General features: G+C 45.7%; 1 protein-coding gene across 21 annotated transcripts in view; it reads right to left on the minus strand.

Moving 5' to 3' along the window:
- The window catches only part of MEF2C (myocyte enhancer factor 2C), a 248,192-nt gene extending 235,987 nt beyond the window's left edge, over positions 1 to 12,205 (minus strand). For 16 of the 21 annotated variants that reach the window (XM_075592906.1, XM_075592880.1, XM_075592991.1 and 13 more), the window contains exon 1: positions 12,023 to 12,203. The gene's annotated coding sequence lies outside the window, so the exon portion shown is untranslated. Of the gene's footprint in view, positions 1 to 12,022 lie in introns of all 21 variants that reach the window. The other 5 variants (XM_075592956.1, XM_075592914.1, XM_075592930.1 and 2 more) reach the window with 2 other exon arrangements.
- Positions 12,206 to 12,282: the final 77 nt, after the last annotated feature.

Here is a 12,282-nt window from a genome sequence, read left to right on the forward strand (position 1 = left end):
AGTGAATGCAGAACATGAACATACACACATATATATATATATATATATATATAACCACCATGCATGCATATATGGCAACTCAATAATCTGATAACTGTGGCTTTGCCACACTCCACCATGGAGTAATGTCCCGTTCCCACCACCGCGTGTACCCCACACCGTGTCCAATATACTGGACTAGTCCCTTGGTCATTCAACCCTCAGTGTCCCCAAATAACCCTCCCCCAAGGCGGGATCAGCGCCTGCAGGTATTTGTGTTGGTGCACTTATTATAATACCTTCCAGCCGCTCCAGCAGCCGGTAACTGTACTTTGCAAAGGATCCGCCGATCCAGCGTAGTCTCCCACGAGTCTTTACTTGAGTCCAGCAGATTGATCCCAAACCACCGATCGCTCAGCAGCGCAAGAAGACACTGTGTCCCTGTCTGCTAATCTCAGTAAAGGGTTCCCTTCAGTACCACAAGCGGGTGGTGACTCATGGCCTGCACTGGGGCCTAAGGGGAATCTCTGGCCTATGCAGTTGATCACTGACCCCCTGCAACACACACCTCCTCTCCCCTTGCTTCTCCAGGGCACACTGGCTAGCGTGGTCTCTGCAGCCAGCTTCACTTTCCTGCCTCTCAGCAATCCTCACATTCTATTGGCTCCCGAGCCCCCTCTGACCCTACTGAGGCTCATGGGAATTGTAGTCCCGGCTCAGAGCCTCCTACCTATTGGCCAGCCGTTCGCGCGCTTACCCTGCATATGCGTGACCTTCCAGGAGCTCCCCGCAGCACATCTATACTGCGCATGCACAACGATCCAACATGGTGGCGCCCTGTGCTTGTCGGGCCGCCGTGGAGCCTCTGAAGCACCGGAACGCTCCCTGCTCGACCCCCACCTTCCTGAAGTGCCAGCGGTCCTGCCGCTTGTCCCTACAGCACCCGCAGCAGAGGTACAAAAGGGGGGGCCAGGGGAACACCACTACACTCTCCCCCTGGTGGAATCCAACGTCCCCGCTTGCGAACGTAAACCAATGTCACACAGTTACACAATAAAAATGCATATATGGAAATATAACTTATCACTGTATACTCTACATGAGATTATACATTTCATTGAACATTCCAATCACAGATCTCACTCTACTGCGAGCCCACTGCTGAGCCTCATAATGGAGTGCCCCGAATTGATCATGTCATTCTCATGGGAGGTTGACCAACTCTTTGGCTTCTGCGCATCTGTTCTTCAGTTACTCCCTCTGGAGAGTAACTAATCTCGGTTTGCAACTCAGTCTCTTCCCTTGAGGGGCTCAATGTTTCAACACAAGTCTCTTTGAGGCACAAAGCATGGGCTCTGTGGGTCTAAAGGCTGGTTAACTGGAGTCATCTTATCTGGTGTTTGACCATGGGGCCCTTTACCCGTAGCTCCTTCGGGAGATGCCCCAGCGGTCGGAAGGCCCCTGTGAGAGGTTCCCTCCATAGAGTCCTCAGAGGTGGTATTATCTATAGTCTCTGGACCAACCTCAGTAACATTTGGCTCCCCATCTAGAGAAGCAGTTGGTATTTCCAAATCTTCGTCTCCTACTTGAGGTATAGGGAGTAGGTGATTTCTTTGCCATACCTTTACCCGACCTTCTGCGTCTTTGATACGATATACCGGGAGGCCAGGCATCAGCGACTCCACTTCATATACACCATCTCTCCAACGGTCGGCCAGTTTATGCTTTCCGGGAACGCCCAAATTGCGAAGAAGGACAGCATCCCCATGACGAATTTCCTTATGCCGCACTTTATGATCGTAGCGTCTCTTATTACTCGCATTTAATTGAGCTGAAGCTTTCTCTGCCAATTTATATGCCTGCTGCAAACTGTCTTGTAGCCTTTGCACATACTTGAAATGTGTCCTGTTGGATATCCCATAGGTATATATCCACAGACGTACATCCACTGGTAACCGAGCTTCTCGTCGAAGCATCAGAAAATAAGGCGTATATCCAGTGGATTCATGGCGAGTACAATTATAAGCATGCACCAAACGTCTCTACATGCTTACTCCATTCAGTCTTGTGTGAGCCCTTCAGAGTACCAAGCATGTCGAGCAGCGTTTGGTTGAACCGTTCTGGCATAGCATCCCCTTCTGGGTGATAAGGTGTCGTCCGAGACTTGGTGATACTCAGCAACTTAAGCAATTCTCGTATAAGATTACTTTCAAAGTCCCGGCCTTGAACCGAATGCAATCGATTTGGTAGCCCGTAATGAAGGATGTACTTCTCCCATAAGACTTTAGCTACAGTCACAGCCCGTTGGTCTTTAGTAGGAAAGGCTTGGGCATATCTGGTGTAGTGATCTGTGATCACCAGTACATTTCCGATACCTCGGGTGTCAGGTTCGATGCAAAGAAAGTCCATACACACCAGGTCCATAGGTCCTGAGATTTCAAATGGGCCATGGGCGCAGCCCGGGTGGGTAGCACTTTCCGTTCTATACAGCGGTTACACCGTCTACAGTGTAGCTCCACAGACTCATTTTGGGCCAAAAGAATCGATCACGAAGTAGCCCGAATGTTTTGTCAATGCTGAGATGACCGTGATCATCATGTAATGCTCGGAGGACCATGGGTTGCAGGATTTTGGGTAGAAATAACTGACGTCTATCTGGATGGTTGTGATACGGGACTACCCTATACAATAGACAGTTATCCAGCTCGAACTTGTCCATTTCTTTAATTAACAGGGCTACCATTTCTTTAGGGGCCCGTTTAAGCAATGAAGGGTTATCTTGTTGTAGGGCTTGACTAACTATTCCTACCACTGGGTCATGAATTTGATGTTGTACCAAATCTTTCCAGGCAATAATCTTATCTGGCGTGATGTTCATTCCTTCTAAATGACGGTACGCCCCTGGAATAGCCTTTGATTGACAACCTAAGGAATCCAATATCCTCAATTCAGACAAGGCTACTCGGTCTTGCACCACCGCTGCTACGGAGCACAAGGCCCATACGCCGGGTCCCGGAATCTCTTCCCAAACACCCTCATCCGGAGTAGGATTTAGTCCTGTCATCGAGATAGGGCATCAGTGCCAATGTTCATAGGCCCAGGCTTGTATTTAAGGGTGAATTGATAATTTGAGAGCGCAGCTAGCAAGCGGTGGCCTGTAGCATCCAACTTAGCAGACGTGTTGATGTACACTACCGACACACTTTATTAAAGTGTGGCCGGTACCGCAAGCCGGGATATTTCCCGGCTTGCTTGTGGCTGCCCCTCGGCGTGCCGCGCGTCATAGACGCGCGGTCACGCGTCATAGACGCGCGGTCACGCGTCTTCGGGAGCCTGCGCCCCCTGCACGCACGTCCAGGGCTCCCCGAGGGAGCCCTGGTGTCCCGCGATCTGCGGGACGGCGGCAGGGGGTTCCGGGGGACCCGGCGGACCCGGTAGCGGTAGGGAGAGCGCCCCGATCGGAGGGCGCTCTTCCGCTGCTTCGAGTGTGACGGGCGCGCGCCAGGCTACTGCTGCGGCCAAGAACGGGCAAATGCTCGAATAAACTTGGCCGCAGCAGTATGTCAAAGGATTGTTATTAGTCCTGACCTCAAAGGTGACACCATATAAGTAGTCATGCAGCTTGTCCACAATAGCCCATTTGAGAACTAGAAACTTCAACTTGTGTACAGGATAGTTCTGTTCACTGGGCGTTAGACTCCGACTGACATAAGCCACCGGTCGAAGTCCAGTATCGTATTTCTGGTGCAGCACCACTCCTAAACCGTTAAAACTGGCATCCACATGTAGAATATATGGTCGCTCATAATCTGCATACGGCAACACTGCAGCCTGTGTTAAATTCGTCTTCAACCCCAGAGACGCCTGTTCGCATGCAGGAGTCCACTTGTTCCTGAAGGGTGCTTGAGCGGAATTGGCTTTACGACCAATGTCCTCGGGGTAGATTTTGAGAAGGTTGTTAAGAATCTTCGCTCTATTTGGTATTTTAGATGGCCATTCCCGCACCGAAGCTAACAGCTTGTATCCGCGCTGTTGGTCGTCTTCCGTAGTACTTTCCAGCGATGACAGTCGATCTGTCTTGCTTCTTTCTGGATAGCAACAGGTAGCAGTCATCATCTTCCCTCCCCCTGGGGGAATCTCAGTCAATCTGTAATCAATATTGTACAGGACTCCATGCTCTTCTTGGGCAGCTATCCTACAACATTCTTCCTGCAACACGGGATATACTGCTAGCGCCACTAACAGTAATTCGCCCACCTCCTGTAAGTACATACGGATCACTGCCTGTACTATGTCGGTATTGGTTCCCATGATTAGAGGAGCACTGGGGTGTTCTTGTGGTTCCGGGCACACCAACGCTTCCACTTCCATGGGATGATGCTTGCCGGTATTCAGCTGTGGAATATCCAGACGAACCTGTACCACTCCATCAATAGGGTAATCTTCATGGCTCAACCCTCGCAACCTCATAGTGTCTGCGGACCGCAGGGGCAACCAGTGAAGGTGTTGATCATAGAATGATCGGTATACAATGGTCACCTGCGAACCAGTGTCCAGTAATGCTGACATGTAAATGAATTCAATGATGACCTTTATAATGGCCGTGGGTCCAATGCGGCCACCCATCAGGGGCGGTACCGGCACTTCAGTGGACTCTGGGTCCGCGGTCTCTTCTGACACAGGAGCGGGTTCAGCTGTCAAAGTGGTGCACAGCATGGATTTCGCAGTCCTGGTGGTCACCTTCTTCTTGACTGAACAGAATGGGGTGATGTGGTCCATCTTGCCGCAGCGGAAACACTGGACATTACTCCTAGCAGACTGCTTCCTAAGAGCAGGAGATGTTCTTCCTGATGTAGAGTCTTCAGCATCGATCTCACACCCATCAGGGTCCTCCTTCCCTCGACTCGCTTCTGGGGCTGGCTTCGCCCTAGCCTCTCCTTTCTTGATTTCTTTGGAGGTGATCCCCACTTTCTTAGCCGGGCTCGGATCCCGACCTAACAGCACAGTCTCATGAGCCTGTACTCTAACCATAAGTTCGTCAAAAGACAAGGCTTGACCCGGCATGAGGCCCCCACTGACTCTTACAGCTACAGGGTGTAAGGATAGGAGTCCCCTCAGGAACTGTGTGGTTCGAAGTCCATCGGAATCGACCTTGTGCACGACTTTCCTCTTTACCAGAGTCCAGAGATCCAAGTGAAGTCGCCAAAGAAAGTCAGACACCATTTCTCCCTCCTTCTGGGCAAGTGCGTGGAATTTGGCAATCAAGGAGAACGAGACCACCGGGGTTCCGTAGGCTTTGGTGAGTGCATGTATTATCCCGTGAGCATCAGCCGGATGGTCATCTCTGTAGCAATGCACTATATGGGACGCGGGCGGCCGAAGGCACTCAATGATTCGCTGCCTCCTCACCACATCAGTGCAGGTCCATTCTGGCAGTACTTGTTCAGCATGATCCTTCCACTCTTCAAACCCGACTTCTCCTAATGGCGTCGGTTTGTCTCCGGAGAAAGCTTTGAGTTTCCTATATTGCTGCGACTGTGAAGATTGGTGTAGGGCCTCCACCAGCACAGGTACCATCACTTCATTGGACGTGATACTTCCAGTGCGATGACTAGTTGAGCTAAGTCTGGACAGGCCACTTCTGCTCTGGGAAGGCCAGATAGTGGATGGTGTAAAGGACACTCCGTCCAGTGGCTGCCGGTCACGTAGGGGCTAGGATGCTCTCCGGTGGAAAAAACGTAGTATAAGTTAACTCAGAAGACGGGCCGGTGCGGCCCGGTTGGGGCGTGGATATAGCCGGTGGGGCGGATACGTCCACGTGGACCAGCGAACAATGGACTCCCGGGGCCTCAGGTAGGGTTAGAATGGGAGGTACAGCTTCTGGGCATATTTCGTGCTCAGTGGCCAGTAGGACTTTGCGCCACGTGTGATCAACATCATACTTATGGTCCATAACTCGGGCCGTCGCCAGGGAAGAGAAGTTTCTTACATGGTCCCCTACTGTGCCCAAGGATGTAGGGGCAGGCACATGCCCCACCACAATAGCAAATTTAAGAGGTAAGGCATTGTAAGGCCTACTTGAGTACCTCTGTCTGGGATGGTACAAACATAGCGGAATTGAACAGCACAATTTAGATACTGATTAGGACACACCAGGTCTGAGCTCTCAGCAGCACCAGGTCTGAGCTCTCAGTAACCCTCTTTCCTGCTGACATAGAAAGACTACTAATGCTGTGTATACCTGCTGGCTCAGCGAGATCTGGGCCTCCGCTAGCTGGGAGCCTGGGGCAACAATATGTACTTGGCAGCGCCTCCACTTGCCCAGGATCCCCAATTAGTAAGATTCCCCTGGACAAGAATAACAGTAATATTCCACAACGTTGTAACCTTTTACTATTAAGTAAATGCAGAACATGAACATACACATATATATATAACCATCATGAATGCATATATGGCAACTCAATAATCTGATACCTGTGGCTTTGCCACACTCCACCATGGAGTAATGTCCTGTTCCCACCACCGCGTGTACCTCACACCGTGTCCAATGTACTGGACCAGTCCCTTGGTCACTCAACCCTCAGTGTCCCCAAAGAACCTTCCCCCAAGGAGGGATCAGCGCCTGCAGGTACCGGTGTTGGTGCACTTATTATAATACCTTCCGGCCGCTCCAGCAGCCGGTAACTGCACTTCGCAAAGGATCTGCCGATCCAGCGTAGTCTTCCACGAGTCTTTACTTGAGTCCAGCAGCTTGATCCCAAACCACCGATCGCTCAGCAGCGCAAGAAGACACTGTGTCCCTGTCTGCTAATCTCAGTAAAAGGTATGCTGTCCCTGTTTGTGGCCGTTCCCTGCAGTACCACAAGCTGGTGGTGACTCAGGGCCTGCACGGGGGCCTAAGGGGAATCTCTGGCCTATGCAGTGGGTCACTGACCCCCTGCAACACACACCTCCTCTCCCCTTGCTTCCCCAGGGCACACTGGCTAGCGTGGTCTCTGCAGCCAGCTTGCCTTTCCTGCCTCTCAGCAATCCTCACATTCTATTGGCTCCCGAGCCCCCTCTGACCCTACTGAGGCTCATGGGAATTGTAGTCCCGGCTCAGAGCCTCCTACCTATTGGCCAGCCGTTCGCGTGCTTTCCCTGCGCTTGTGCGACCTTCCAGGAGCTCCCCACAGCACATCTATACTGCGCATGCGCAACGATCCAACATGGCAGCGCCCTGTGCTTGTCGGGCCGCCGCAGAGCCTCAGAAGCACCAGAACGCTCCCTGCTCGACCCCCACCTTCCTGAAGTGCCAGCGGTCCTGCTGCTTGTCCCTACAGCACCCGCAGCGGAGGTACAAAAGGGGGGGCCAGGGGAACACCACTACACATAATACACTGAGATGATTTATTGCATCAAAAATATTAGCAAAAATCTCACTTCTCAGATTAACATTTTACTTTATGTGGAAAAACTCTTCCATAGATTTGACACAAATACAAGCAATAAATGAAGGGGCGTCAAAGCAAACTTCTCTTTTCAATTTATTTTAGGGTTGCCAGAAGGCTTCTCCAAAAATACCGGACACAATGGTGAAAGGTGCGACAGGCTTGAGTCACACACACCCACACACCCCTCTCTCCGCTCCATGCTGTTTCCTCCTCTCTATGGGTCACCCCTAGGATTCTGACCCCTCCTCCTGATTAGCTGCATTACCCAGCAACCACACAGGATGGATGAAGCTGCCCAGCCCCTAGCAATAGCCCTGCTCTCTCCCTACTCTGGAATCCCACGGCCCCCCAAGCAGGTCATATCACTATGTCTGGAGAGTTAATACCAGACACATACATGTCCAGTATTACCTCTAATTTTTTACTGGACAGAGTGTCCAAATATAGGACAGTCCGGTTCAATACTGGACACCTGGCAACCCTAATTTATTTACATTTGGGCATCTCAGCCGAATGGCATTTTGCACTTTGATAAATTTAAAGCTCCCTTAATGCACCAATACTGCCCCAGATTGGTAGCCATTACACTTTAACCCTTTCAGTAATGAAATGTCTGCGACACCAAGAAGCCACTGACATTTTAGCAAGTAGGGGTATTTTCTCATTAATGTAGTAATCCCGTGGCCTTGACCCATCACCTTATGTCCCCTATGGTGCCAGAAATGTGGTACCACCATACGACAAATGGTTGTGCCGCTATTGGAATTGCAGTGTCACAAGGACCTTATGCGTGCTGGTTTTTGTGCAATTCCTAGAAGTCAGTAGGGCACTAAAGTGATACATAAACAATGTTTGTTTTCTTAATCCCTTCCATTTCTTCCTATTGTGTAGCTATTTGGGCCCCAATCATCCCCCCATTGGACATTCTATGATCGATTTATTTTCAACCTAATTTCTATTCTCTTCTAGAGAATACAAGCTTCAAAACTTGGCATGATCTGTGTGAAGGTTTTTGCTAGTAATCTTTATCGAGGTTGCACAAGTCTCTAGTTTTTTTTTATTTTGGGGTAAAGTGTTCCCTACACTTTATACTTGGTATGCAATAAATATAGATAATAAATATCAGCTTACAGCAAAGGTTGTCATCTCCAATCCTGAAGACCCCCTGACAGGCCAGGTTTTAAGGATATCCCAGCTTGAGCACACGGGGCTCAATCAGTCTTTGACTGAGCCACTGATTCTGCCCCTTGTGCTGAATCAGGGATATCCAAAAAACCTGATCTGTTGGGGGGTCTTGAGGACTGGATGTGAGGACCCCCACCTTACAGTATATTCATTATCTTTAGTATAGTTTTAATAGAGATTTCCTAACACTAATACATAAATAATGATTAAATTATTACTTTGGCCATCACATTTAATACAATTGATTTAAAAAAAAAAATATATAGGAATATTTATTTAATACCCTTGGCTACAAAACAGTGTATTTGTGGCCTCTTTGGCAATTGAAGAGATAATTACATTTACACATAATGGGTGTGAGCAGTACAAACAAATGCCCCAAATTAAATATTATATGTGAAATTCACAGAAGGTTTCAGGGTAAGACGGTGTAAGAATATTATACTTATATCGTGTAGAACAGGGGGGCAACTCCAGTCCTCAAGGGACACCAACGGGTCAGGTTTTCAGGATATTCCTGCACAGGTGCTCAATCAGTGGCTCAGTCGAAGACTGGACCACCTGTGCTGAAGCAGGGATATCCGGAAACCCTGACCTATTGGTGGCCGTTGAGGACTGGAGTTGGCCACACATGGGTTAGTACATGTAGGAATTGTTACAGTAGATTAAATGTACACTCTTTCATACTGTAGGGTTTCTAAAAGAGCTGAATATTTAGAAATGTCATGTTAAATGATCCCAGAATTAATTGATGAAAGAAAATGGTAAAATACTTCATGTGTGATAAAACTCATCATTATATGTCCATATAATACATGTATGTAAGACAATATTTTCAGGGTTTTTTCTGTCAATACAAACAAAATATCTACTTTTCTTAATAGGAGAAATGAATATTAAATGCAGATTGATAAACTAAATGTAGAATGCATGAAGAGCAACTCTTAATTACTTAAACAAAAAAGAAAACAAACGTAATCAAATATGGAAATGTTCCAATCAAACCCCGAAAGCAAAGTAGGTTTATCTCCAGAAACAAACCAATTTCATTTCTAAATATTTAATCAATAGTAATATGAAGTACGTAAAAAGTGTGTAAATGTTTGCTTGTTGGAAGAATTGTTTGCTAGAAAAAATGTGGATTCTTACCTTTAGAAACATGGTGTAACTGAATGCACTAAAGTCTCCCGGCGGCAAAACTGGGACAAAGATCATCAGCATATTTATCAAAGGAACAGAATTCCACCGAGCGCAATTGGGGTTTTTCAACATTATCTTCATAATTTAGGCATGAAACTTTCCTTTGATAAATTTGGTGCTATTTTTTGCCCTGATTTTGCCCCAATTTTTCAGCCAGAAGACTCTAGGAAATATTCCCTATGTATCACGTGCTCAAATGCCCGTTTTCTATACAATTGATGCTTGCAGAGGAATTTTCAATGTTGTCAAGCTATTTTTCATTTTATACCTACAGTGCCTTTTTTTCCCCTAGGAGTATACCACATTTGCCTTGATACATAGGGGTTTATATTTTTCTACAGTATGTACCATAGCTACGTACTTTCCTGGAGCTTGATACAAAAGGGGCTATGTATTAAAGTCTCCTGGCTGCAAAAAAAATGGTCAAAATTCTGTTTATTTCAACGACAAGCATAAAAAATGGTTTTAGTCAAATATTTTGATGCACAGAAGTGGAATGTGCTTGGCGCACAGAAGTGAAATGCGCTTGGCGCACAGATGTAAATAGCATGTACTAAAAAAATGTTGTATCAGTAAACTAAAGAAAATGTGCCAACAACATCCACCTAGTTGAACCTGGTGTAAACCTTAAATGTTTATATTGTTACGTTGCTACAGTATGTATCATCCAAACATTTGATCGGCGCAGCATGAATGTTTTATTATATAGGGTAACAAAATTTATTTCTTTCATAGTATGGCTATTATAAATAGCATTACACTAATGATTTATATTTACTAAAAGTAGAATTAAAAAAATACACATCCTGTTTTCATTTAAACTGTATCATTCAGGTGTTTGTCATGTTTAGCATATTCCAAGTGTATTTCAAACAACAAACTATGCGTCACATGTATAAAGTCACATAAGATTCACATTTTCTCAAGGTATCTCATACCTTTAAGCACAAAAATGTTGACACACCCCAAAAAATCAACTATTATATTAGTACATAGAACCCTGAGATTTATGACCCAGATACTCATAAAGGATATGAATAAATGGGGCAAAACTAGAGCAAAATCTGTGTACCAGATTCGTTAAAGAAAATATCCTATATAATACAACAGGATTTTTTTCTTTGATAAATATGGGGACGTTTTTTGCTCCACTTTTACCCCAGATTTTCAGCCAGGAGACTTTGGTAAATAACCCGTAAAGTGCCCACACGTAACCTCCTTGAATTCCTGTATATTTAACATAGACCACCTATACAACAAACACAAATTTGTGACACTGGTTTAAATGGTCAACATTTTATCGGACCATAGCATTCTTAATTTGTTTTTATACTAATCAACTTGCTCAACGCAAGTGATTGACGAAACATAGAACCTCCTGGTACTTAATCTATCCATTTTCCTATCTGCTGTAAAACTTCAGACCCTAATAGGACGCGAACTTAGTCTCAGCTTCAAAATGTATTTTCAAGGAGGGTTATTGGATTCTTTTTCATGATTAATGCTTCTTGCATTGTTTGTTTTATTTATTAGTTCAGTAAATTCTTTTCAATAAATGTTTTTTATTCAATTCAGATTTTTTTTTTAATCTCAAGCAGCGAAGTTAAAAGAATGAATTCTTGGAATAGAAAACAAACAAACATTTTTGCATGTGGTATATTATATATATATATTTTTTTTAACAACAATTACAATTCTATTGTTCTGAAAAATCCAAACTTCCAAAAACTGTTCAGAGGGGAAAATAAGCTTGGATGTCAAATACTCATTTGTTAAGAAAGTTCCTTTCAGTTTAACCTCACTTTATGCCGTAAAACGCCAGATTTTCAACATTAACCATCCTTTACCATAGAGAAATATATACTTGAACACAATGGTTTTATGGTTAGCCAACATATGTTTTACGCAGCTAGAGTTTTCAAATAATGATGACCTAGAAATGCCCAAGTCTATATTTTCAATGTGTATTACCGTGAAAATCATACCAATCAAATGAGGAAAACCTTAAACACTGTGCAAGTTACCTATATCTTTTTTCAATATCCTGCAAATGAAATGTACTTTAAAAGTACCAAAAAGGCTTTGAACACTTCACTAAATAATCAACCTAGGATATTCATAACAAAGCCTGACTTTGTGTCTGAAACTCAGTCATTAGCACTACGACCACCAAAATTCTAACAAGGTTTTATACAGTCATTTTATCTAGTACAATAACTTACCAGTGCCCTGCTTCTCCAGGAAGTTGCACCCTACAGCACCTGCTGAGGGTTTCGTTGATCAAACTCTGACAGGTAAAAAAATTCCTGTACAATAAAGCCAGACCAGCTGGCTTTGAAGAGAAACCCCCTTGTCCGGGTTGTGCTTGCCTCACTCTCCCTCTATCATGAAGACAGTGGCTTTTTCCCCTTTAGCTGTTGACCTGTAAGAAGCGAGATTCCCGTGCACAAGTGTCTGGCAGGCCCACAAGCACCTGCTCCTG

The sequence above is a fragment of the Ascaphus truei genome, chromosome 1, assembly GCF_040206685.1.
Source record: "Ascaphus truei isolate aAscTru1 chromosome 1, aAscTru1.hap1, whole genome shotgun sequence".
Lineage (NCBI taxonomy): Eukaryota > Metazoa > Chordata > Amphibia > Anura > Ascaphidae > Ascaphus > Ascaphus truei.